The following is a 27713-nucleotide window of genomic DNA, read 5'->3' as shown; positions in this document are numbered from 1 at the left end:
AAAGAGAGAGAGAGAGACAGAAAGAAAAGGAAAGAAAAGAAAAGAAATGCTGTTTATTTGGAAATGATAGATTTCCAAGTTTCAAAGTCTCAACAATCTTAGGGCTCTTAGAACCAAGTTTCAGATGTTGCCTCCACTATATATGAGATTTCCATCATGGCCTCTTCATGGCCAAATCAGTAGTTTCTAACCTATTCATTCAGAGCTGTATGCTCTGCCTATTCTCTATCCTACCCCAAAGGCATACACCTACACACAAATGTACCTGCACACAGTCACAGAGTTGCATTGTCAGATCTATGGACCCATAATTTCAAATCATCCTATCTCCCTCTCCTCTGCATAGCTGATATTTCTGAAGGTTCCATTGATGTTTTAAGTTAGTAACAACTTCCCTTAGACCCACATAGTGGGTCTCACTTTTGGTGTATATCATCTCACTTTTGGTATTTATAGTGGGACTCGCTTTTGGTGTTATCTCAATTGCTTTTAATTCCACACATATATGGAATTACATGAGCTGTAGCTTTTCTACTACACCAAAGACATTTTCCCTTTATCTTCCCAAGCCCACAGCAGTTACTTCAGATACATGTGGAGGACTTACCTATCGGCATCTCCCCCCTCTGCATAGCTAGCTCTATTTTTTGACAAATATCTTGAGAGCCAAATGACCCCTCGTCTGTCCCAATGCTCTTTCTTCCTTTGGCAAAATCTGGGGTCACTGTACTACTTGATGCTAGCTCTCCACCAGTGACTTCGTGGCTTAGAACATCTAGAAGGAAGACTCAAAAATTTGCTCATATTCTATCCCAGCAGCCTAGAAAAGAACTTGGCAGGCAATGTATACTTGATCAATGTTCCTTGATTAAACTAATGTAATGAAGGAAGGAAGGAAGGAAGGAAGGAAGGAAGGAAGGAAGGAAGGAAGGAAGGAAGGAAGGGTAGAAAAGTGAATGACAAATTTAGTATATATTTTCTGGCAATAATAACCATAATAGTATCATGTTAAATAAAACCCTGCCCTATTAAAAACACAATATTGTCTGCTTAATAAGTACCACATGGGCATTTGGGAAATTTAAATATACAGACAAAACTAAAAGTTGCAATTAATTCATTGTCCAAGTAAAACCACTGTTAAAATGTTTTTGTTTTCTTAACCAAATATCACATGTTCTCACTCATAGGCAGGTGTTGAACAATGAGAACACATGAGCACACGGAGGGGAGCATCACACACTGACAGAGGGAGGTGGGGGGGTTGGGGAGGGATAACATGGGGAGAAATGCCAGATATAGGTGACAGGGGGATGGAGGCAGCAAACCACCTTGCCATGTATGTACCTATGCAACAATCCTGCATGATCTGCACATGTACCCCAGAACCTAAAGTACAATAAGCAAACAAAAGAAATTAATTTAAAAAATGTTTTTTTGTTTTCTTTTTTTTCAAATTCTTTAAGTTCTTGGATACATGTGCACATCATGCAGGTTTGTTACATAGGTATCCATGTGACATGGTGTTTTGTTGCATCCATTCCCCCCATCATTTACATTAGGTATTTCCCCTAATGTTATGCCAACCCCTGTTATCCTTCCCTTAGCTCCCCCTCCCCCCAACAGGCCACAGTATGTGATGTTCCCCTCCCTGTGTCCATGTGTTCTCATTGTTCAACTCCCACTTATGAGTGAGAACATGTGGTGTTTGGTTTTCTGTTCTTCTGTCAGTTTGCTGAGAATAATTTCCAGCTTCATCCATGTCCCTGCAAAGGACATGAACTCATCCTTTTTATGGCTGCATATTATTCCATGGTATATATGTGCCATATTTTATTTATCCAATCTATTATTGATGGGCATTTGGATTTGTTCCAAGTTTTTGCTATTGTAAACAGTGCCACAATAAACAGATGTGTGCATATGTCTTTATAATTGAATGTTTTATAATCCTTTGGGTATATACCCAATAATGGGATTGCTGAGTCAAATGGTATTTTAGTTGTAGATCCTTAAGGAATTGTCACACTGTCTTCCACAATGGTTGAACTAATTTATACTCCTGCCAACAGTGTAAAAGTGTTCCTATTTCTCCACATCCTCTTCAGCATCTGTTGTCTCCTAATTTTTTAATGATTGTCATTCTAACTGTTGTGAGATGGTATCTCAATTTGGTTTTGATTTGCAGTTCTCTACTGACCAGTGATGATGAGCTTTTTTTTTTTTCAAATATTTGTTGGCTACATAAATGTCTTCTTTTGAAAAGTGTCTGTTCATATCTTTCACCAACTTTTTGATGGAGGTGTTTGTTTTTGTGTTATAAATTTGTTTAAGTTCTTTGTAGATTCTGGTTATTAGCCCTTTGTCAGGTGGGTAGATTGCAAACATTTTTTCCCATTCTGTTGGTTGCTGGTTCATTCTAATGATAGTTTCTTTTGCTGTGCAGAAGCTCTTAAGTTTAATTAGATCCCGTTTGTCTATTTTGGCTTTTGTTGCCATTGATTTTGGTGTTTTCAGTCATGAAGTCCTTGTCTATGCCTATGTCTTGAATGGTATTGCCTAGGTTTTCTTCTAGGGTTTTTATGGTGTTAGGTCTTATGTTTAATTCTTAAAAGTTACATAAATAGAATAAGCTCACAATTTCCCTGCACTTTAAAAGCTGGGAATAATTTTGATTCCTCCATCACCTTTCCTGACCTACAATGAATCATTATGTCTTGTCCATTTCACTTTCATAGTGAGTTTCCCAAACATGCCTTCTTATCCAACCCAACTGGCACTATTACAGTCCAGGTCCCCTGTTTGCTTTCCTGAGTTATCAAAATGGTGCTTTGTTTAGGTATTTTGCCTCTTAACTTTCTTTTTACTGTAACATTTCCCAAAGTGTTTTCCATGAGACACTGGTCCTATAAATACATGATGAAAGAAGTCCCATGACAAAATTATGCAATCTTACTTATTCTCTTCCCTCTTGGGGATATACCAAGCATAACAGTTTGCTAGATTTTCTAAAAAGTCTGACAGTTAAACAATCAAAACAAACAAAAACAGTAAGAACATTCTTATTTAGCTTGCTTGGACAAAAAAATACACTAATCCTAACTCACTCATTATTTCAACTAATAGTTGTTTGTATGATTACCATGGGTTATGGCCAGTGTGTGAGTGTGTGAGTATAGAGGTGTGTGTGTGTGTGTGTGTGTGTGTGTGTGTGTGTGACATCTTTTAACCACCAGTTGAACCTGTGCCTTAAGCATACACTTTGGTGATACTTTTATGTTGCATTTCACACAGCTGATCAAATAATTTTTAAAAGAATAGATATAATTATATATTTTCAAAAAACTTTCCAGCAGACATTCCAAATTACTACAATGGCATTCAAGATCTCTTTGAGTCATAATTTTTGTGTTATGTCCCATTGTGCCCCTGCATCATCAGAAAATCAAAACGTATCAAAGTTCTCTCTTCTCTCCAAATGTGAAATAGTTTCTCAGGTTTTTGTGCCTGATTTTTGCTATTTCTTCTGTTGACCTTCTCCAGTGATGGTTGGTTTACCACCAATAGCAAATATTAAAATCTTGCAAAATCGTGCCTGTCTTCTCCAGTGGTCCCTTCACCCATATCCTTCAAGTTCTGATGGCTTCTCAACAAAACATTTTCTAATGCCCTGAAAAAGCTGCTGCTTCTGCCTTAACAGCCTCCAGGTAGGCAGACTAGTACTGCTTGCCTTCCTTTTGTATATGAGAAAACTGCTTACATAATTGTGGGTTCCCTGCATGTTCTATGGTCTTTGCTAACCATCTGATTACATTTCAGAAGAGAAGAGGTTAGAGAGTGAGGATGGTGGAGGGAGGGAGTGTCTAGAGACTTCTGGAATCTCAACGGGGATGAACACTTAGCTAAGACACAAGAGGCCTTAACTAAATCCCAAGTTTGTTTACGGCTGTCAGAATTGTACCTGGCATGTTCAGTTCTGATTTTCAGGGATTTAAGTTTAGCTGGCAAAGGAAGTTGTGTAAATTAAGGAAATGGGACAGGAAAAAAATATGAAAGAAATCTAACTAATCAGAGCCTATTAAATTCACAAAAATGATTTGACTTGAATTATAGTTTTCAGGGAGATATTATTAGTAACCATTGGCCTTTTGGGTCCCTAAATTAGCTCTTTACTGACATATTTAAGGCAATCATAAAAATTTCCACATTCTGACAAACTGCAAGAATTTTGGGGCAAGCTTGATGAGTACAGTTATTAACAGCTTATATTTTATTGATGTGTAACACTACATAGAATGGTTTTACATCTAGAACACTGATCATAATACCCATTTTATAGAATGGAAAGCTAAAACCAGCTTCTGATAATGTTAAATAATACTTCAGAGCTAACAGAAATAGGAGTGACAAAGTTAGGGCTTGAAGTCATATACTATAAATTCTAGTGATGTCAAGAGGGCTCTCATAGCTTGGAATGATTTAGTAAGCACCTATTTGTTAGTTTTTAGGACTCCTCAGGCATGAGGAAGCAGAGGCATCCATGAGACAGAGGGAGGAAACAGAGGGCATGAAGCTCTCCAGACATAACGTTGAGGACAAGGGTAGGGGCCAGAGCCTGTCTTCCTGGTTTGTGCTTCCCGCTTCTGAATCTTGTTTTTTTTATCAGGAATGAAAGCATTACCTGTGTTATCTGAGCAACGCTCTAATCTCTTTCAGTACCTGGTGCTGAGATTGATTTGCTAGAACACATTGGGAAGGGATTGATGTAGGACTTGAATATGTTATTAGCTGTGGGTAGCTGGATTTTTAGATAAATGATGAAGAAAATATGTTTATTATCTTGATCACTTATTTTATAATGTTTATTGAAAGTTTACACTGTGTCAGACATCATGAATAGCTCTCAGATGTATGAAACAGATGAAGCCCTTTGTATTTAAGGGGTACAGACTCCCTCCAGCAGACATAGTGGTAACACAAATCTTAATCTGTCTGGGGCATCTGGACCCTTTCAGTAAACAAAAGTTATAGATATGTTTCCTGGAAACACAGACACACAAATATATGTGCTCATACACTTTTATTTATGGGTGTGGGATGACAAATTAAGAATCTATTTAGATTTCTCTAAAAATCACACATTTCCCTCCTAGATATCCATAAGCTTCAGGTAAAGGATTCTAGGACAGAACATCATTACTATGAACAAATTTTTATTGCCTCCTAGAGTAACTAGGGCAGTAGAAATAAAAGGGTAATGTCCCATTGACTGTTGTCACTCACATCACTACCACACCCTTCTAAATCTCCTTGGCCTCGTGGAAAGGCAGCCAAATTACATTTTTAAGAACATATTTGCCCAGTGCGGTAACAGTTCTAGATTAGAGTGTGACAGACATTAGACATTAGATCTGGAAAGCAGAATGGAGAAATAATCCATTATTAACTGATATATTTCTAGCCAGTTACATTGAGAAGCCATGAGATTTACAGTGGTTTGCCAGGAAGCTCTTGAAAAACAAATATACTCCAGCTTTGTTCTTTTTGCTTAGGATTGTCTTGGCTATGCAGGCTCTCTTTTGGTTCCATATGAAGTTTAAAGTGTTTTTTTCCAGTTCTGTGAAGAAGGTCAGTGGTAGCTTGATAGAGATAGCACTGGATTTACAAATTACTTTGGGCAGTATGGCCATTTTCACGATATTGATTCTTCCTAACCAGGAGCATGGAATGTTTTTCCATCTGTTTGTGTCCTCTCTTATTCCTTGAGCAGTGCTTTGTAGTTCTCTTTGAAGAGATCTCTTTGAAGAGCAATCCCATTACTGGGTATATACACAAAGGATTATAAATCGTTCTATTATATTTGTATTTCTAAGTATTTTATTCTCTTTCTGGTAATTGTGAATGGGAATTTGCTCATGATTTAGCTCTCTGTTTGTCTGTTATTGGTATGTAGGAATGCTTGATTTCTGCACATTGTTTATATCCCGAGACTTTGCTGAAGTTGCTTATCAGCATAAGGAGATTTTGGGCTGAGACGATGGGGTCTTCTAAATATACAATCACATCATCTGCAAATAGAGAAAATTTGACTTCCTCTTTTCCTATTTGAATACCCTTTATTTCTTTTTCTTACCTGATTGCTCTGCCTAGAACTTCCACTACTATGTTGAATAGGAATGGTGAGAGAGGGCATCCTTGTCTAGGGCCAGTTTTCAAAGGGAATGCTTCCAGTTTTTGCCCACTCAGTATGATATTGGTTGTGAGTTTGTCATAAATATCTTTTATTATTTTAAGATACATTCCATCAATACATAGTTTATTGAGAGTTTTTAGCATAAAGGGCTGTTGAATTTTGTTGAAAGCCTTCTCTACATCTATGGAGCATCACGCTACCTGACTTCAAGCTATGCTATGAGGCTACAGTAATCAAAACAGTATGGTACTGGTACCAAAACAGATAAACAGACCAATGGAACAGAACAGAGGCCTCAGAGGCAATGTCACACATCTAGGACCATCTGAACTTTGACAAACCTGATGAAAACAAGTAATGGGGAAAGGATTCCCTGTTTAATAAATGGTGTTGGGAAAACTGGCTAGCCACGTGCAAAAAGCAGAAACTGGACCCCTTCCTGACACCTTACACTAAAATTAACTCTAGATGGTTTAAAGACTTAAATATAAGACCTAACATCATAAAAATTTTAGAATAAAACCTAGGCAAAACCATTCAGGACATAGACATAGGCAAGGACTTCATGACTAAAACATCAAAAACGTTGGCAACAAAGCCAAAATAGACAAATGGGATCTAATTAAACTCCAGAGTTTCTGTACCACAAAAGAAACAATCATTAGAGTGAACTGGCAACCAACAGAATGGGAAAAAATTTTTTGCAATCCACCCCTCTGACAAAAGGCTAATATCCAGAATTTACAAAGAACTAAAACAGGTTTACAAGAAAAAAAAAACCAAACAAACCCATTCAAAAGTAGGTGAAGGAAATGAACAGATGCTTTTCAAAAGAAGATGTATATGAGGCCAACAAACATATGAAAAAATGCTCATCATCACTGATCATTAGAGAAATGCAAATCAAAACCAAATTGAGATATCATCTCACACCAGTTAGAATGGAGATCATTAAAAATATCTGGAGACAACAGATGCTGGAGAAGATGTTGAGAAATAGGAATATTTTTACCCTGGAATATTTTTACTAAAATAGGAATATTTAGTGGGAGTGTAAATTAGTACAACCATTGTGGAAGACAGTGTGACAATACCTCAAGGATCTAGCAATTTGACCCAGCAATCCCATTACTTGCATATATACCCAAAGGATTATAAATCATTCTATTATGAAGACACATGCACATGTATGTTCATTGTGGCACTGTTTACAATGGCAAAGACTTGGAACCAACCCAAATGCCCATCAATGATGGACTGGACAAGGAAAATGTGGCATATATACACCATGGAATACTATGCAGCCATAAAAAAATGATGAGTTCATGTCCTTCATAGGGACATGGATGAATCTGGAAACCAATACTCTCAGCAAACTGACACAAGAACAGAAAACCAAACACCACATGTTCTCACTTGTAAGTGGATATTGAACAATGACAACACATGGAAACAGGGAGGGTAGCATCACAAACTGGGGCCTGTTCGGGAGGCTAGGGGAGGGACAGCAGGGGTATGGAGATTGGGGAGAGATAACATGGGGAGAAATGCCAAATATAGGCGATGGGGGGATGGAAGCAGCAAACCACTTTGCCATGTATGTACCTATGCAACAATCCTGCATGATCTACACATGTACACCAGAACCTAAAGTACAATTAAAAAAAAAAAGAAAGAAAGAAAGAAACCTTCCCAATACCCATGTTATAAAAACATTAACCCACCAAAAAAAAAAAAAAAAGACAAATGTGATATTACAACTGATCCCAAAGAAATACAAAAGAACTTCAGAGATAATTATCAACACCTCTATATACAAAACCAGAAAAAACTAGAAGAAATGGATAAATTGCCAGAAACACACAACCTCCCAAGATTCAATCAGGAAGAAATTGAAATGCTAAACAGAACCAAAGTTGAGTTTTAAAATTGAATCAGTAATAAAAAACCTACCAACCATAAAAATCCCTTGACTAGATGGATTCCCAGCCAAACTATACTACATGTACAAAGAAGAGCTGGTTCCAATTTACCTGAAACTATTCCAAAAAAAATGAGGAGGAGGGATGCCGCCCTAGCTCATTCTATGAAGCCAAGATTACCCTGATACAAAAACGTGGCAAAGATACAACAAAAGAAAACTGCAAGCCAACTCATCCCTGATGAGGTGCCAAAATCCTCAACAACATAAAAGGAAACCAAATACAACAGTTCATCAAAATGGTAATTCAACACAATCAAATAGGCTTTCTTCCTGGACTGCAAGGTTAGTTCAACATATGCAAATCAATAAATGTGATTTGCCACATAAGCAGAACTAAAAACAAAAACCATATGATCATTTTAGTAGACACAGAAAAAGCTTCTGATAAAATCCAACATCCATTCATGATAAAAACCCTAAAAAATCTGAGCATGGAAAGAACATACTCAAAATAATAAGAGCCATCCATGATAAGCCCACAGTCAGCATCATACTGAATGGGCAAAAACTGGAAGCATTCTCCTTAAGAACAAGAACATGACAAGTATACCCACTTTCAAAACTCCCATTAAGATAGAATAGAATAGAATAATTATTTTTTTAATTTTTTATTATACCTTAAGTTCTAATGTACATGTGCAGATCGTGCAGGTTTGTTAGATAGGTATACACATGCCATGGTGGTTTGCTGCATTAATCCCCCTGTCATCTAAATTAGGTGTTTCTCCTAATGTTATCCCTCCCCAATCCCCCTACCTTCTGCTATCCCTCCCCTAGACACCCCCAAACCCTCGACAGGCCTTGGTGTGTAATGTTCCCCTCATTCTCAGCAAACTGACACGAGAACAGAAAACCAGACAACACATGCTCTCACTTGTTAGTGGGTGTCGAACAATGAGAACACATGGACACAGGGAGGGGGAGAATAGCATTATTATTTCGATTCAACAATCCAAATAAGAAAAGAAAGTGTCAAATAATGTATCTTCAATGGTGACAGGCTTTTATACCTATTAAACCCAAGAAACTCCGTCAAAAGGCTTCTACAACTAAAAAATGCTTTCAACTAAAAAAAAGGAAAAAGAAAATCAAAAAAAGCAAAGGACAAAGCTGGAGGCATCACATTATCTGACGTCAAACTATACTCTAAGGCTATAGCATAATACTGTTACAAAAATGGACACCTAGACCAATGGAATTGGTTACAGAACCCAGAAATAATGCTATACACCTATAGTTATTTGATCTTCAACAAAAATAAACAATAGAAAAAGGACTTCCTAGTCAATAAATGGTGCTGGGATCACTGGTTACACATATATAGAAGAATAAAAACAGACCCCTACATTTCATCATATTAAAAAAACTGACTCAAAATAGATTAAATATTTAAATATGAGAACTTAAACTATAAAATCCTTAGAAGAAAACTTAGAAAATACTCTTTTTGACACATGTCTTGGGAAATAATTTGTGGCTAAGTCCTCAAAAGTTATTGCAACAAAAACAAAAATTGACAAATGGGACCTAATTAAACTAAAGAGCTTATTTTGCACAGCAAAATAAACCATCAACAAAGTAAACAGCCTCCACAATGGGAGAAAATATTAGCAAACTATGCATCTCACAAAGGTTTAATATCCAGGATCAATAAGGAACTTAAGCAACTAAACAACCAAAAAACAAATAACACCACTAAAAAGTGGGCAAAGGACATGAACCGATACTGCTCAAAAGAAAATACACATGCAGGCAACAAACATGAAAAAATGTTCAGCATCACTAATTATCACAGAAATGCAAATCAAAACCACAGTGAGATATCATCTCACATGAATCAGAATGGCTATGACTAAAACATCAAAAAATAACAGATGCTGGCAAGGCCCTGGAGAAAAAAGAATGTTTACCTACTGTGGGTAGGAATGTAAATTAGTTCAACCGCTGTAGAAAGGAGTTTAAAGATTTCTCAAAGAACTTCGAACTGCCATTTAACCAGTAATCCCATTATTTGACATGCACCCAAAGGAAAATAAATTATTCTACCAAAACTACACACATATGTTCATGTGTATGCTCTTCACACCACTATTCACAATAGCAAAGACATGGACTCAACCTAGGCTCGCATCAACAGTGGACTGAATGAAGAAAATGCGGTACATAGATGCCACAGAATGCTATGCAACCATAAAGTAGAATAAAATCATGTTTTTTTTTTTTGAAGCATATGGAGAGAGCTGGATGCCATTATCCTAAATGAATTAACACGGAGACAGAAAATCAAATACAATATGTTCTCTTCTACAAATGAGAGCCAAACATTGGGTACACATGGGCATAAAGATTGGAACAATAGGCACTGGTGAATCCTATAGAAGGAAGAGTGGGAGGAGGGCAGAGGCTGAAAAACTACCTATTGGGTACTATGCTTACTACCCAGGTGACCGCCTTACTCACAGTCCAAACCACAGCATCATGCAGTAAACGCATGTAACAAACCTGCATGCATGCCTCCTAAATCTAAAATAAAAGTAGAAATTGTTAAAAACAAAACAAAATGTATTGTACCCTACCCAAAATAAATTTGGCATTGTTTCTTATAACAATTTTAGTTGGATTTTAGCTCTCCACCATTCATATTTCATCATGTTTTATTGAGTTTAATTATAAACCCATACACATTTGTTAAGAAATGCTGGTTTGATATTTTCCAATGACAATTACATTTTATCCAAAGGAAAAAAAAATGTATTTGAATAAAAACTGCAAAAAACTTTACACATAAAAATAGTGAGCAGGCCAGATTTGGCAGGCAGGCAACATTTTGCCAACTTCTACTTTAGAAGATTGAGTTGATAATATTTCTCAGTTCATGGCTTACAGTCCCACGGATCCATGCAAGTCCTCTCTGCAAGTTTTCTCATTTGATTTTTTAAAATTTATTTATTTCCTATATACCTATTCACCTCCTCCATTCCCTCCCTCACTAGGTATTCTTATATGAGATAAATAGATAGACAGACAGAAGATAGATGATTGATATAAAATGGGTATATGTTCATTTTAATATGTTCAGTATAGATTTTTCCTTAGCGTAGGTCTTTACAAAATTGTGTATAGGTATTTCACACATTTTAACTTTAAACGAAATTAACTTTTATATTATATTGTTTCTTTCTTCATAAAATGTCATGTCTTTAATAGTACATTGTACAGTCATAATATATTAATTTAGTAGGTTATTTCTAACTGATAAATAGGTAGGAGTGGTAGATGTTAGTATTGTTCACCAATATCTAGTTCTCATTTCCAGAGATATTAAATAAAGTGATTGTTGACTCAGAACATTTGTCGAGACACTCACTGGATTCTGCATCAGTAAAAATTAAATATGTTAGTGTTCATTTTCTACCATAGTATTACCTATCCTATTCTTTTATGTTGCTTTTAAGTATTCCATCATGTTTGTCCAAGCCATCAAACCCATCTAACATCCTAGGAATGGATCATTGGTTTGCTTAGGCAGTGTAGCATAGTGGTTAAACTCAGTCTCTGGAATCCAAGTGTTTGGTTAAAATCCTGGTGCCATCACTTACTAAACATGTAATTTAGGGTATGGTTGCTTACATTTTTGGCTTCAAGTTCTTTGTTCTTTGTCTGTAATACAGGGAAATTTATAATGCATACCATGTGGGGTTATCATTAAGGTTAAATTATTAGAAACGTACTTTAAAACCTTAAAGTAAATTTTAGCATTTAAAAATTGTATGTGCTTTTAAATTTAAAAAGTAAAATAAACTGCATACCACCAACATTTTTAAACTTATGATTTAATCTGTAGGATCTTTCTGTAATAAATATTTCATGCTTGCAGAGGATGAGCAGGGCAGGTATTGCTGCCCACAATTTGCAGAAAAGAAAACCAAGATTCAGAGACATGAAGTTGGTTCTCTAAGATCATGCTGCTTGTAATAATAAAGCAAGACTCAAACCTGTGTCTTCCTGGCTCTAAAACAATAACTCCTGACTTTCTTTGGTCCATAGTAATAAGGGACTCTATGTATGGAAAAGCTATTCAGCAGAACCTGTTATGATGGATATTAACACAAGAGCTCCAAGTGGAAGACTTGCTGAATTCTAACCAGGCAGTGGTGGAGGTGGGGAAGTTAAGGGAGGGAGAATGAAAGACAGGAGCATGAAGGGCAGAAGCTGCCAGTGAGGTGAGGAGAGATATTTCCCCAAGGATAGACGGAAGGAAGGTTAAAGGGATATTGATCTTGAGTGGGAAAACATTCTCCTGACTTTTTATCCTGCCTTCAGATTGTCTGGCATCAAAAAAGGGTCTGTTACCAAGCTCAGCTTTGGAGATGGAGCAAAAGATACAACAGAGGAACAACCATTTGCTGACATGGAGGGCACCAACGTGGTTTTTGATGATATGAGCTAAGCTGCAAGATAGAAGTAATGTGGAACCTGATAAAACATGCTTCTAGTGGCGGGCAGGCTGCAGCCAAGCTCATGCATCATCTCAAAAAATAACCCATTTCCTAAAGAAGTTGCAAAACCATCCAGGTCAAACACACAGGGGCAACAGAGCATGTTATAATTTCCAAGGTACTTCCCCAACAATTACCTTCTAGAATTCTCAGAGCTATCCTGTGATAGTAGGCTGGGCTCTGTTTATTGTTCTTGTTTTACAGATGATGAAACTGAGGATGAGAAAGGACAAGGACACAGGACCACAGAGACAGTAGGAGAGGTAGGAGCAGATCACGGCTTCCTTATAATTGCCCGATTATCTTCGCACCAGAGCACATTATATCTGGCCAAATTGACTTTTCACAAGGTAGGGATGATGGTGTCCCTGTATGAATATATATGAATGTACCTATCAACCTAACTCAATTATATATTTATATGTCTTCATTTACCATTCATCTTTATAATCTATCACCTATGATCAATTCCCATTACCTGTTAATATTTTTATAATTATCTGTATCCAAGTAGCTGTAAGTTATCTGTCTATTATATCTCCTGATTGGTCATTTTTACATAGCTTTTACACTGACTCGTGTGTTGTATGTATGATTAATCACACCATGAAGGAAAGCACAAGAGCATTGAAAACATCAATCTATGGTTATAACCCTTGTATTCTTAACATTGTCTCACTGATTTACTTAACCTCCCTGAGCCTTAGTTTTCTACCTTGCCAAGTAGAGATAGAAATGCCCCTCTCCTGAGGCTGGGAAGCTCTCCCAAGATAGTGGTTATAGGATCCTGGGCATAGTGCCTGAATCAGAGTAGACTCCCAGATGTAATTCTTCCTTTCTGCTTGCCTCCACCAGAACCTTGTTTTCTCTTATGGTTGTTTAGTTTTTCTATTATTTCTAGTTGGTCTTCATTTATCTTACCTCTGAGCCTCAATGTCATATATCATATGAGTGGATTATTTCAGCATTTTTTCACACAGTTTTGAGAATTACCCGTTTTAGGTCAGATGCCATGATTTGCCAATGAGGCTGTAAGCTTCCTGAGGGTAGAGCTTCCCATTTATCATTTAGAAAACCGAGAAGTAATCCTAAATTCCCTACTCTGAATCATCTGAAAAACTTTGCATAGGGCTTTACTCCTAATCAGTATCAGGTGAATATTTAATAAATTATAGAGAAGCATTCTCAAGGAGCATATTTGAGCTCAGGAGAATGTTGGAATATAGGCATACCGGAGTTGATTTTCCACATACATACAAGAACTGGGATGGCAGAGTCCTCTGAAGTTTTCGCGGAATAATTATTTAATCAATTCCTTTTTTTTTTTAAGAGGAAGAAAGAGAGAAAGAAAGAAAAAGAATTAAAAAAAAAGAGAGAGAAAAAAAAAAAGAATGAAGGAGAGGAAGAAAGAGGAAGAGGAAGAGGGAGACAGAACAGGGGTGTTGCTTTATTGCCCGGGCTAGAATGCAGCCTAAAGATGGGTATGCCTGTAATTGTGTTTAATAATAGAGACATTAAAAAAAAAAACCTGAGGGAAGAAAATAACAAACAAGCAGCCAATCAATATTTCATTTAAACCTATAAATAGGTGTGATGTGGTACTGATAAGAGTGTATATTTTGTGTATTTAAAGTGGAGAGTTCTATAAATGTTAATTAAGTCTACTTGTTCCGGATCTGAGTTCAAGTCCTGGATATCGATGTTAACTTTCTGTCTCATTGATCTAATATTGATGTTGAAGTTCTCCCAATATTATTGTGTGGGAGTCCAAGTCTCTTTATAAGTCTTATACATCTGGGTATTCCTGTATTGGGTGTGTATATATTTAGGATCTTTAGCTCTTCTTGTTACATTGACCCTTTTATCATTATGTAATATCCTTCTCTGCTTCTTTTGATCTTTGTTGCTTTAAAGTCTGTTTTATCAGCAAAAATTGCAACTCCTGCTTTCTATTATTTTTGCTCTCCATTTGGTTGGTAAATTTTTCTCCATCCCTTTGGTTTGAGTCTTTGTGTATCCTTTCATGTGAGATGGATCTGGATGTAGCATACCAATGGGTCTTGGCTTTTTTTGCCTGTCTGTGTCTTTGGATTGGGGGATTTAGTCGATTTAAATTTAGAATTGATAACAATATATGTGAGTTTGATATTGCCATCTAATGTTAGCTGGCTGTTTTGCCCATTAGTTGATGCAAGTTCTTAATTATGTTGATGTTCTATATTTTTTGGTATTTTTTAGAAAGGCTGATAATGGTTGTTCCTTTCTATTTGTAGTGGTTCTTTCAGAAGCTCTTGTAAAGCAGGCCTGGTGGTGATGAAATCTCTGAGTGCTTGCTTGTTCACAAAAGATTTTATTTTTCCTTCGCTTATGAAGCTTAGTTTGGCTGGATGTAAAATTCAGGGTTGAAAGTTCTTTTCTTTAAGGATGTTGAATATTGGCCCCCACTCTCTTCTGGCTTGTAGGGTTTCTGCTGAGAGATCTGCTGTGAGTCTGATAGGCTTCCCTTTATGGGTAACCTGGCCTTTCTCTCTGGCTGCCCTCAGTATTTTCTCTTTCATTTCAACCCTGTTGAATCTGGCGATTATGTGCCTTGAGGTTGATCTTCTTGAGGAATATCTTTGTGGTGTTCTCTGTATTACCTGGAGTTGAATATTGTCCTGCCTTGCTAGGTTGGGAAAGTTTTCCTGAATAATATGCTGAAGCGTATTTTCCAGCTTGGACTGATTCTCTTCGTCACATTCAGGTACACCTATCAAATGTAGATTAGGTCTTTTCACATAGTCCCATATTTCTTGGAGACTTTGCTCCTTCTTTTTTATCCTTTTTTCTCTAATCTTGTCTTTTTGTTTTATTTCATTAAGTTGGTCTTCGACCTCTGATATCTTTTCTTCTGCTTGATCAATTCGGCTGTTAAAACTTGTGCATACTTCGCGAAGTTCTCGTGTTGTGTTTTTCAGCTCCATTAGTTCATTTATATTCCTCTCTAAATTGTGTGTTATTGTTAACATTTCGTCAAACCTTTTTTCAAGGTTCTTAGTTTCTTTGCATTGGGTTAGAACAAGTTCTTTTAATTCCCAAAAGTTTCTTATCATCCACTTTTTAAAGCCTGCTTCTGCTAATGGAACACAATCTTTCTCCATCAGGCCTTGTTCCATTGCTGATGAGGAACTGTGATCCCCTGTAGAGGGAGAGGTGTTCTGAGTTTGGGTATTCTCAGAAGTTTTAGTCTGGTTTCTTCCCTTCGTTATAGATTTATCCATCTGTGGTCTTTATAATTACCGCCTTTATAGTTGGGTTTCTGAATGGACGTCCAACTTGTTGATTCCCAGCGCTAAAATCTGAGCAACCCACTGCGCCGGCCAAAACAGTGGCTTTAAGATTGATGGTGCTTTTCTGACTCTGCACCAAGAACTGCCGCACCAAGGCAGCAGCAAAACCAACTCACCGGCCTCAAGAGCCGCGCTGGTGACCCGTGGGGCTCCTCCGTTGGGAATCTCCTGGTGCGTGAGCAACAAAAATTGATCTGAAAGTGTGGCGTCCTCTCATTCTCTGAACTTTCAGTGGGAGCTACAATCCTGAGATGCTAGTGATCAGCCATCTTGGATCTCTCTCCTGATCACTTCCTGCAGTCTTTATTTCTTGACCAACTAATCTATGCTAGGTCCTGTGATTTGTGCTGGGGTTGCAAGGGTAAACCAGACACACGTCTGCAATGTGAACAATAAAGAAAAAATTTCATTCTAATATGATGAGGGCTGGGACAGAGGGATGCATCGGGAACATTACAAGCAGAGAGAGAGAGAGGGTGTGATGTTGGACATCTGATATTTTCTGCCAGTATTTTTTTCTTTTTTTTTTGCCCCTTCACCTTGTAAGTGCACACCTTTATTTTGCAGAGCTAAGTTTCCATCATTTAATGGTGTTCCTGGCATTCTTGTGACCATTGGCTAATTGTAAACCCCTCCACTCAAATTTGGGCATGTGATCCAAGGTGATCCAATAAGGTCCTTTCCAAGGTCCTTCCCTGGAAATTTATAAGCAGATACTAATAGGAGATCTTTCCTTCCTCTGTATTACCAAAATCACTCAACACAAGCTGGGAGATATGTGCTGCTTGACCCACCATTCTACCCATTGTATGGAAAGCCGCTTCATGATATAAGAAAATGAAATCAAACCGTAAGGTGAAGCAGGTAATTGTGATAAAGAATAAACAACTTCTGGATAATTTTTAAGTGTCTAGAGCCCCTTGAAGTCATTCTATCTTTGTATTTCCCAATCACATGGGCCAGCAAACTCTCATGTTTATTCAAAATTTGAACTTCATATACAGCTATTTTTATATAGCTTTTTCACTACTTCGAATCTGCATAGTATTTTGTACAATTATCTTGTGTGAATTCCAAGACAATATTGTGAGATCAGTTGGTGTTATTTTCTAATTCTATTTTCATGAGAAAACTGAAATCAGAAAAGTAATGATGCAACTGAGTTTGGTGAAGGTAATTGTGGCTGAATATGAGAGATAAATAAAACTTTCTGGTATTTAGGACAGGGTTTTAATCACATTCATCCTGAGGTCTGATTATCAGACCACACATTTTAGTGTTCATTCATGGCATTAATATGAAGCCTATCATAATATTCTACTATTTCACATCCATAAATATCGGTTGGAGTTCAGGCAATACTTCCACTTTGCTAACAATATGTGAGCTTAATGTTGCTCTCTCTCTTTCTCATAAATATGAGATATTTATAGAATATGAATATTTGTATGAGAAGCCAGAGAGATGGCATGTATATACATGAGATACATATAAACACATATGTGTAAGTATATATAAATTACATATATAATATATAATGTAACAAAATAATATACATGTAAAATACATATATAATGTATATATATGTATATTTGTATGCATATACTATATTTATATGTATATCTGTACATAGGATATATTTATCATTCTGACTCAGAAAATTTCATTAAGAAACATGCTTTAGAGGTGCTGAGTAGAATTCCCTAAATAAGTTTCATTGTAACTACCACTTTATAATGATACTTTTCTTGTGTTTACAAAATGTGACCTATCAGCCTTAAATTGAAACAGGTTGATGCAATGTGGTCACATTACATCAGTTTGACTTTAGATATAGCCTAAGGTTTGAAATGTAAACGTGTGATTGGTTTTAGTCATGTCTTTCAAAAGCTTGTGGTCACTTGTTTTGGACAACCCAGTTTCTGAATTACTGGATATGCTTGAAGTACCTGGTCAGCCCATCACTGACCATTGTTGAAAGAGGCCAATTACCTAATCGCAAGTGATGTCAAAAGGCTTTCAACTGATCTCACTCCTGGGAAGAAGCTAGTTAAAAAGCTTGTTATTGATTTCTTCTTCCAAATATTCTATCTTTAAATTTTTATTAATTAGACTGTCAGAATCTTATTAGAGAGCATCCATATAAATTGATTCTTTTACAGTTTTAAAAATATGCATATATCTATTAAGATTTAATGTCAATATCTGCAGTATTCTTGTTCTGCTGTTATGTGGATGTGGGGATGGGAGTTTCTTGTTGGTTTGTTTGTTAATGTATGGCAAGAGTATAAGAAAATAACACTCTCAGAAGATTGATTTTTTTTTCTAGTCAAAGCCTTGTCTAAGACATAATTTAAAGTGCTGTTCATTGACCCTTGTGAAACACCCAAGTGATAACATCTATTTAATGTGTATCAGAAAAAAAATTATGTCAGGAATGGGTATGCTTACTGTGTCAAGCCAAGTTTTACCTATTCTATACCACCATCCTTGAAGGTAAAATACACATTTAATGTTAAATGGTGGGTTTTTTTCTCCAAACTAATTTATTCAATAATCACTATATCACAAGCACCACTCATTGAATGATGACGGTCTGCTAAGCACTTTGCTGATTTCTTCCATTCATTATCTCATTTATCCCCTCAATGGAAAAATTTTTTTGGATTTTATATTTTAATCAAAATATGTACATCCCCATGGTTTTAAAAAATGATCAGAATGGTTTATAATGAAAAAGAGTATTGCCATACTGCATTCTTTATTCCTGCTACTCAAAAGGAATCTCATTTCTCAAAATCAATGCTGCCATTATTTTCTAGTATTTAGCAGCATACTTCTAAAAGTTTATGTGCCTGATAATATTGTGTGACTTATTGATCTTGGGCATGTTTTTCTCCACACTTAACATCTTTCTATAAAGTATGCATAATTATAATGTTTCACTTAAAATAAAAAATATATGTTCATATTGTTATATCTACATAAATGAACATGAAATTTGTTTTTTCTTCCTTGAATATTTTTGAGTACTTTAGTGGAGCTAGTAATTGCCTGTCTTTACTTTCACAATATTCTCTAGGCTGACATCATTTTTTCTTTTTTTTTAGAGGGAATCTTACTGTGTTACCTATACTGGAGTACAATGGCGCGATCTTGGCTCACTGCAACCTCCACTTCCATGTTCAAGCGATTCTCCTGCCTCAGACTCCCAATTAGCTGGGAGTACAGGCACCCACCACCATGCCTGGCTATTTTTTGTATTTTTAGTAGAGATATGGTTTCACCATGTTGGCCAGACTGGTCTTGAACTCCTGACCTCAAATGATCCTCCCACCTCGGCCTCCCAAAGTGCTGGGATTATAGGCATGAGCCACCACACCCAGCCACATCATTTTTTAATACATCATCACATATACTAAGCACACACCCATTTTTTTCTCTTAAATGATTGTTTCAAATCATCTATAGTTTTTTTTGTTGTTATTTTTTTAAATTCCATGTGTCAGACCTATCTTATCATGTTCTTTTGCTCCATTTTCAACAGTTTGCTCCCTGAGCCTGATACAAAATAATCCATCTAGAACTTCTTTCCAACATAACTGTATGACTTAGTTATGAGATTTTTCTAATATGAAGAATTATTAATTAAAACATGATATTGTAGTAAAAGCTAAAGAGAGCAGATATAGGTAAGGGCCACAATCCCTAAGGTTATAATAGAACACCAAGGAAAAATCTCTCCCTTACTTCTAAGGTGCATCTAGATTCCACTGGAGACGATGTGACTGACCATGGATCACTGAGTGTTAGAGAAGTTCACAGAGGTGCTTTACCAGCAGGACTTACCACAGTCTGTACTCTGTAGTGTCATGGTGTAGCCTTCCACAGAGAGGTGCCATGCCTACAAACACAACATAAAACCACATGAGAGCATTCTGGAGAAGGGAGGGAGGTCCCCTGTACCGCTGACCGCTGGGCTACCACACTCTACAGGGACTGGGTGCTGTAGAAGCTGTGTGTGCTACAGGAACCTAGGGAGAAGAGCAAACTAGAGCCTGGAAGAAAAGACCCTTCATTCTCTAGTTTTCCTCCAGTTTCATGCCAACTGGCAAAGGGGAAATATTCATAAGGCCCATCTCCCTTGTCTTAGAGAAGCCTATAAATGATGCACTTAGAGCTTACAGGCAGTACTTGAAAACTGTCCCACACTCTTTTTAAATTTTTGCCATTTTCTACTATCTGAATATTTTCTTAACTTTGTCTTGCAACTTTTTATTGGATTAAAAATTTCAGTCAATGTATGTATATGTAGATATATACGTACATATATACACATAATCATTATTTCCTGTTTTTTGTTATCTTTTATGCCATCCTCTTTGTTTATACAGATACACCTTCTAGGCTTACATTATTAATAAGCTTTGGTTCAGAAGTTTTATTTCACTCCGTGTCATATCTGTTTTTTTTTCCAGCTTTTTCTTTTGTTTTTATTGGCTTAGAATTTTCCCTGGCATTTTGGATGCCTCTAAACTATCAGTTGATCCTTTACCTGTTTTTTACCTCTAGGTATGAAAATACTAATTTGAAGCTTTGAGCAAATTGAAGGGGTTTATGACTGGGCTTTATCATTCAAGTGAAAGAGTAGGAAATCGCTAATTTCACTGAGTGATCACAATAACCATATTTGAAATCCTTTTTCTAGAGCCATTCAGATTTAATCCGTCCTCCTGCCTCTGGTCTCTGGGCACACTGCTGTATGGCTTAGGAGAACTCAGGAGATAGAGCGATGTTCAACTCCTTCATAATAGACATTTAATCAGCCCCCCAAATTTTATTATCCTCACATATCTGTTGTTATGTATTGACTTCTTAGGATGAATTGGTTTGTCTTTCAACATTGTCTCCCTCTGCAGGCACTTATTTTGTGGTTCTGTCTCTCTTTGTTGAATCTTCCATCTTCAATTCCTAAAACTTGTTGAAGTCTCTTACATAGTGCCCTTTCTTCTTGCATGCTATTGGTTCTTGTAGATTAACACGATTTTTTATTTCTTTACTATCACTTGAGAGATGCATTCGGAAAGGAAAAGATAAATGTGTTCTTCTATTGTACGTTATTTTCTGATTTAACCGCCTTATTGAACAATTGTTTATTGAAGCCAAAATTATTCTTAGAAATGATCTAGTCACAAATAATAATTTTAGAAATTAATCTTGAGAAAATGATAATGTGGAACAGTAAAAGAATATGTGAAGAAGAAAAAATTTGGGCGAGTGAATGAGGGAAGGAATGAAAACAGAAATGAACATTTGTCATATCGGTGGAGAGCTGGGTGTAGTAGAAAGGAGAGTGGGCTGGCAGAATCTGAGTCCTTGGTTTGTGTCTCACTTGCTGTAAAGCCCTGGGCAAGTCAGCTCTTCAACTGATCTGAATTTTCTCATCTGTACAGTGGGTCAGGAAAGTTTGCGGCCAGAAATACGAAGGCTCCCTTCAGGACTTACATTCACCTCTGCTCCTTATCTTCATCTTTTTTTTTTTTTTTTTTGAGACAGAGTCTTGCTCTGTCACCAGGCACCAGGCTGGAGTGCAGTGGCACGATCACGGCTCACTGAAACCTCTGCCTGCCAGGTTCAAGCAGTTCTCCTGCCTCAGCCTCCCGATTAGCTGGAATCACAGGCACACGCCACCACACCCAGCTAATTTTTGTATTTTTAGCAGAGACGGGGTTTCACCATGTTGGCCAGGATGGTCTCAATCTCTTGACCTTGTGATCCACCCGCCTCGGTCTCTCAAAATGCTGGGATTACAGATGTGAGCCACCGCGCCCGGCCTTCATCTTCTTTTTAAAAAAAATAGCAAATACGTTTAAGAATAAGGAAGCCCAGGATTTTCTTAAAGCACTGGTTCTCAACAACTAGGGTGCCACAGACCCCAATGAGAAGCTGATAAATCTGATGTGGTCTTTAGGAACATGTACATATATACAAGGAAACATTCTGTTTACAATTTCAGAGAATTCTCAGGCATCTGGCGGCTCACAAGAGGATTGTCATTGCCATGAGGGAATGTTGCCCTTAGAGCTTTTGTTCTCCTCCAAGGTGATCTCTGGCCTTTGTCTTCTGCTGGGGACTGGTGAGGTATGTTTCCTTGCGATTTTGAGGCAAACCAGAACATAGTGAGAAAGTTGCAAAGAAGATTTTTCTTGCATATAAACCTTGTCATTCAGGTGAACCAATTTTCTCTTTGTAAATCGGGACACTTGCAAATGTTTCATTAGCTTTGGCCCAGATAACTCCATAACAAATGCATTTGCTGTGTGGGGCAGATGATGTATCGCACAAACAGCTTACTGGGCCCCCGTTAATTATATAGGGAGAATGAAGGAATTATGAAGATGCAGTCACAAAAATTCCATTTAGGGTTATATTTCCCTGGGAGAACTAGGTACTCCACATTGAAAGAATCCTATAAGCTATCTGACCTATTTTTTTTTTTTTCAACAAACCTGACAATGCATCATTCATTCTTTGTTTCATTTAGTTACCTAATATTTATTGGGCATCAAGTAAGGATGCTAGGTGCTAGAGATAAATAAATAAACAAAAGAGATATTGCCTTTGTCCTCATGGCACTAAAATATGGAGGTGATAGCAAGAAAAGGATCGCAAAAAAGAATATGAAATTACCGTAATTATCAGGAGTTAAAAGATTTAGGGGGTGGAACACATCTGGTAAGGAGAGGTCAAGGACATTTTAGCAAACTAAGTTACCTTAGAACTGAATTCTGAAGGATACGTTGGAAATAAATGGGCTGAAAGATTAGAGAGAGGGGAGGTGAAGAGTTATAATACCTTGGGCTGAGGCACATGTGCGATATTTGTTGAAAATAAAAAATGTCCAGTGATGCGGGAGCGTAAGAATATAATTAGAAGAGGTTAGAAAGGTATAGAGGTTACCCATGCAGGGTCTATAAATATCTGAACATTTTGATTTTTATTGCAGGGGCAATGAGAAGCCTATGGGGGAATTGAAAGGATACAGAAATTAATCAAAACACCAATGCAAAGAACTTCAGGTCAAGAATTGGCACAAGAAAAGCATTTTCCTGAATGTTTCCTGTGTGTACCGTTAGAGGAGCAATAGGCAAACTTTTCTACCAAAGGTCAGACAATAAATATTTTAGGTTCTTTGGGCCATAATGAGTTTTTTATGTTGCATTTATCTTTTTTTTTTTTTTTTTACAACACTTTACAAATGTAAAGCCAATCTTCTCTCAAAGACAATGTTAAAATAGACTAAAGGCAGTATTTGGGCCCTCAGTGTGTGCTGTAGTTTTCCAACCCTTGCACTAGATGACCATAAGCTCTATGAGGAAAGAAAGATAATAGTTCTCTCATTCATTATAGAATTTTCAGTGTCCAAAACAGCACCGGACACATTAATTTATTAAATTAATTAATGGCTGAGCCAGGTGTTTTAATTACTCAGTATATCTACTGATGACAAAGACAATATGCTAGTATCATTGTCATTGACTTTTTCATTATTGTTGCCATTGCCATTCTTGCTGTCATTATTCACAAGGCAAGGATAAGAAAATAGTTAAATTTGCCCAAGATCAAATAGCCAACAAGTGACAGAGCCAGAATTTAAACAAAGTCCATAAAATTTCTAATCGTATGCTCTTTCTTACGATTACTCTGCCTTTTATAAATAACACATAAACACTGTGTCATATTAATAAACAGCAGATGACAGAAGCACCACCAAACACTAAGAGGAAAATGTGACATTCAGAATGGGGGACAGAGAACATCCACTAATCTCTTTCTTCCTCCTGAGATGGCAATAAATGTTAAAGAATGTTTATGGGGCCGGGTGCAGTGGCTCACGCCTGTAATCCCAGTACTTTGGGAGGCCAAGGAGGGTAGATCACGAGGTCAAGAGATCGAGACCATCCTGGTCAACATGGTGAAACCCCGTCTCTACTAAAAATACAAAAAATCAGCTGGGCATGGTGGCGCATGCCTGTAATGCCAGCTACTCAGGAGGCTGAGGCAGGAGAATTGCCTGAACCCAGGACGCAGAGTTTGCGGTGAGCCGAGATTGCGCCATTGCACTCCAGCCTGGGTAACATGAGTGAAACTCCGTCTCAAAAAAAAAAAAGAATGTTTATGGGCAGAAAGCTTGAATGAAAGAAAGAAAGAAAGAGAGGAAAGAAAGAGAGGGAGAGATATGAAAGAAGAAAAGAAAGAAAGAAAGAAAAGAAAAGAAAAGAAAAAAGAAAAGAAGGAAGGAAGGGAGGAAGGAAAGAAAAAGAAAGAAAGAAAGAAAGAAAGAAAGAAAGAAAGAAAGAAAGAAAGAGAGAAAGAAAGAAAGAAAGAAAGAAAGAAAGAAAGAGGGAGGGAGGGGAGAAGAGGGAAGAAAGGAGAGAGCACAAGAGAGAATAAAATGAAAGAAAGTTTCATGGATGAGAGAAGCCAAACACTTTTCAACATCACTGCTCACTGATGAGGCCGAGTGTGTATGCATGAAAGGGATTTTCACTAAAGTAATAATTACCTGCCCAATGTGTTACAGATATGAATCTCTCTTATAATCTCCTATGTCCAGGTATTACTGCAAACTCTGTGGATTTTATCTATCAGGGAAGGAAAGTGTAAGTCTCTTCTTGTAAGCATTTTAAATATTTATGTTATTTTCTTGGCATTCCTATTACTTGGCTTGGAAGATGTTCCTTTTCCATGTCTCATGGAAGAAGAAAAGGAAACAACTTATCCAGAAAATTACACTTTTCACAATGGCAGCAAAAATTCAGGTGACTCAAAGGCCTGCCTGCCATGCCCTTTACCTACCCTAGTCGTCTTATGTAGATTGAGGAATGAGGAAGAGGGATGCTAGTGCTGTAATTGGAGGGTTGTTTGCCAGTTCCTTGCAAGATCTAGGGGTCAGACATGAAGGAGTGTGGCCCCAGAGTTGATGATTCTTAGGTTCTGTTTAGAATGTAAGTGACAGGATATTTTGTCTTTAGCTTTGGGACTTAGATACAATTTAGACCACATGAATAAAAATTTCATCCAACATCTTATTATAGCAATATTCAGTCCAGTTTGGAAAAATAGCACTGAAAATTACAGGAGGACATTTTCTGAGGGATACTGACAGTGGGAATGACTTGACAGACAGTCCAGTATAATTGTTAGCTTGGAAAGACTTGAAGATATCATAAATGGAGAGAGCATAGGGAAAAAAAGATAACCAGAAATCCTGGAAATAAACACACACACCAAAAACAATAATATGCTTAAAATGTAAAGCTAGCTAAAGTGAGACATAATTTTGAGCTATTTTATGATTGTTATCAGCAGAGTCTACAATTTTACTGGTGTTGTAAACATCCCCCTTGGCCTGATGGTGGCCAATGCCATTAGAAGCAATGTGAAAGCAAAGTCGCAGCATATTCTTTAGCTTTATATTAATTCAGTTTTCTTTTCTATTTTTTTTTTCTTTGAAATGGAGTCTCGCCTTGTTGCCCAGGCCAGAATACAGTGGCACAATCTCAGCTTACCGCAACCTCCACCTCCCGGGTTCAAGTGATTCTCCGGCCTCAGCCTCCTTGAGTAGCTGGGATTAGAAGCGCATGCCACCACGCCTGGCTAATTTTTTGTATCTTTAGAAGAGACAGAGTTTCATCATGTTGACCAGGCTGGTATTGAACTCCGAACTTGTGATCCACCTGTCTTGTCTTCCCAAAGTGCTAGGAATACAGGCATCAGCCACCGCACCTGGTGAATTCAGTTTTCAAATTCAATTGTTTGAAGCAGACAAGAAACACACCACAGAGGACTGAATTAGGTGGCATTCTCAGGGTACAAGTTCAGCCTTTGCTCTACTTTCCCTCTTAAAATTTGCCCCCTAATTACCTTGCTTGCCCAACCTTAGTCTCAGTCCTGTTCTAGCATTACTAACCACTATGTAAGGTTGCATTATTTTATCTTCCTATCATCACCAAAGCAAAGTGACTGGCATCATATAAGCTCCTGCCACTCAAATAGGGGTCCAAGGACCAGCAGTATGAGCTTCCTCTGTAATCTTTTGTGAAATGCAGAATCTTCAGTGCTAACCCAGACCAACTATAAAAGTATTTGCATTTTAACATAATCCCTAAATAGATTGTATGTTCATTAAAATTACAAATCACTACCCTAACTCAATTTTCTTCTTACCGAGAACCTACTTAACTTTTATACCAATTTAAACTAGTTGTTTGGATTTTGTTGTTCTTGTTGTTGCTATTTTAAAGCTGTCACTATAAAATACAGAAAAATCTCAGAATGAGAACTGGAAAGAAAGAGTAATACAATGGTGATGATCACACAATTTGGAGTAGGACAGCGTTGACTTCAAGTCTTAGTTTCACCACTATATAGTTGGGCACCTATTGACCTTTCCTTAACTTCAGTCTTCTCAAATGGGCACATTAGTCAGTTCAGGTTTGGCCACACTGTGTAACATATGGATCTCAAATTTCAGAATTCAATCTATACGTCTATGTATGGCTATGACTCTCCGCTGTGTTTTCTTTGCTTTGAAAAGTAGGCTGACTGGGCAGACTCAATCTCAGACCTTGCTAGTCTAATAGCAAAGAAAAATGAGTTATGACAAAGCCCACTCAAAAATCATGAAGCTTCTACTCAACAGTGACATCTGTCACTGCTACTCACCTTCTGCATCGCCAAGTCAGCCTTCAGTGATCAAGAAGCATACTCCTCTCACAGGGAGAGGCATCGCAGAGAGGCAAATGGGGGTGCTAGGCAAAATAGTAATCAGCAATGGAAAGAATAACAACACTACCTACCTCTCATATTAGCTTGAGAACTGAATGCCTTAAGACAGAAAAAGTCCTTGATCCTTTATTCCATAGCTGGGTAGCCATTTCCCCTTTCAGAGCTTCAGTTTTCTTACCCACAAAATGAGAATAATAAATTGCAGCACATAATAAATCTTTAAAAGTCATGCCTGTGTGGCACGTAGTAGGTACTTAGCGAAAAGAGATTATGGACAGAAATAATTATCTTTTTTTAATGCTTGCAGAAGTAGAAAATGCCTAATACAAAAAAAAAAGAAAAAAATTCTAAGTTAGAGGTGCTGGAGGAGGCAGACAAAACTGAGAGTTGCTTCATTCTCTCTTCCTCTGGGTTTGCATCCTTCTTTGCAATAGCTTGTCAGGAAGCCTGCTATCCTTTGGAAGCACAGGATGGAAGAGAGTGTGTGTTTGCAGAGATAACATGGAATGAGTTCAGGGGTTACTAATTGGGTTTCTGCTTACCTTTCATATTCATTCAGAATCCCAACCAGAAAAGGTGTTACAGCAGCCTCCCTCCATCTCTCTCGATCCCCTCCCCGATCTGCTGACAGCACACACATGTCTCTTCCAAAGTCACTTCCCCACTTAAATTGTAAGACTAATCAGAAACTGATGTGGCTACAAAACTGGGGACAGACAAACATGTCGCCTATGAAGGTATTCTGAGATTGGATTTGATTGTACAATAAAAGTCCACACAAGGAATATTTAACTCTCTCTTGGAAGTGGAGTCTGACAGAGCCCTGACCCTCTATGTGGCCCACATAGTTACCCCTTACAGTCTGATACTAGTTCGGGGGATTTAGAAAATGATGTCCAATTGCAAAATTCTTTTGA

At 37.3% G+C, this 27713-nt stretch overlaps 1 long non-coding RNA gene across 1 annotated transcript in view; it reads right to left on the bottom strand.

The window, feature by feature from the left end:
- LOC108286471 overlaps positions 1-27499 on the bottom strand; it is a 35583-nt gene extending 8084 nt beyond the window's left edge. Inside the window, exons 1-2 of the long non-coding RNA XR_001817934.2 lie at positions 27339-27499; positions 19855-19909 (exon numbers count right to left, since the gene is read on the bottom strand). This is a non-coding gene — a long non-coding RNA (uncharacterized LOC108286471). The remainder of the gene's footprint in view (positions 1-19854; positions 19910-27338) is intronic.
- Positions 27500-27713: the final 214 nt, after the last annotated feature.

This window comes from Cebus imitator, unplaced genomic scaffold, assembly GCF_001604975.1.
Source record: "Cebus imitator isolate Cc_AM_T3 unplaced genomic scaffold, Cebus_imitator-1.0 Scaffold320, whole genome shotgun sequence".
NCBI lineage: Eukaryota > Metazoa > Chordata > Mammalia > Primates > Cebidae > Cebus > Cebus imitator.
Note: the sequence above shows the minus strand (reverse complement) of the source record. Positions and strands in the feature narration are given on the sequence as shown.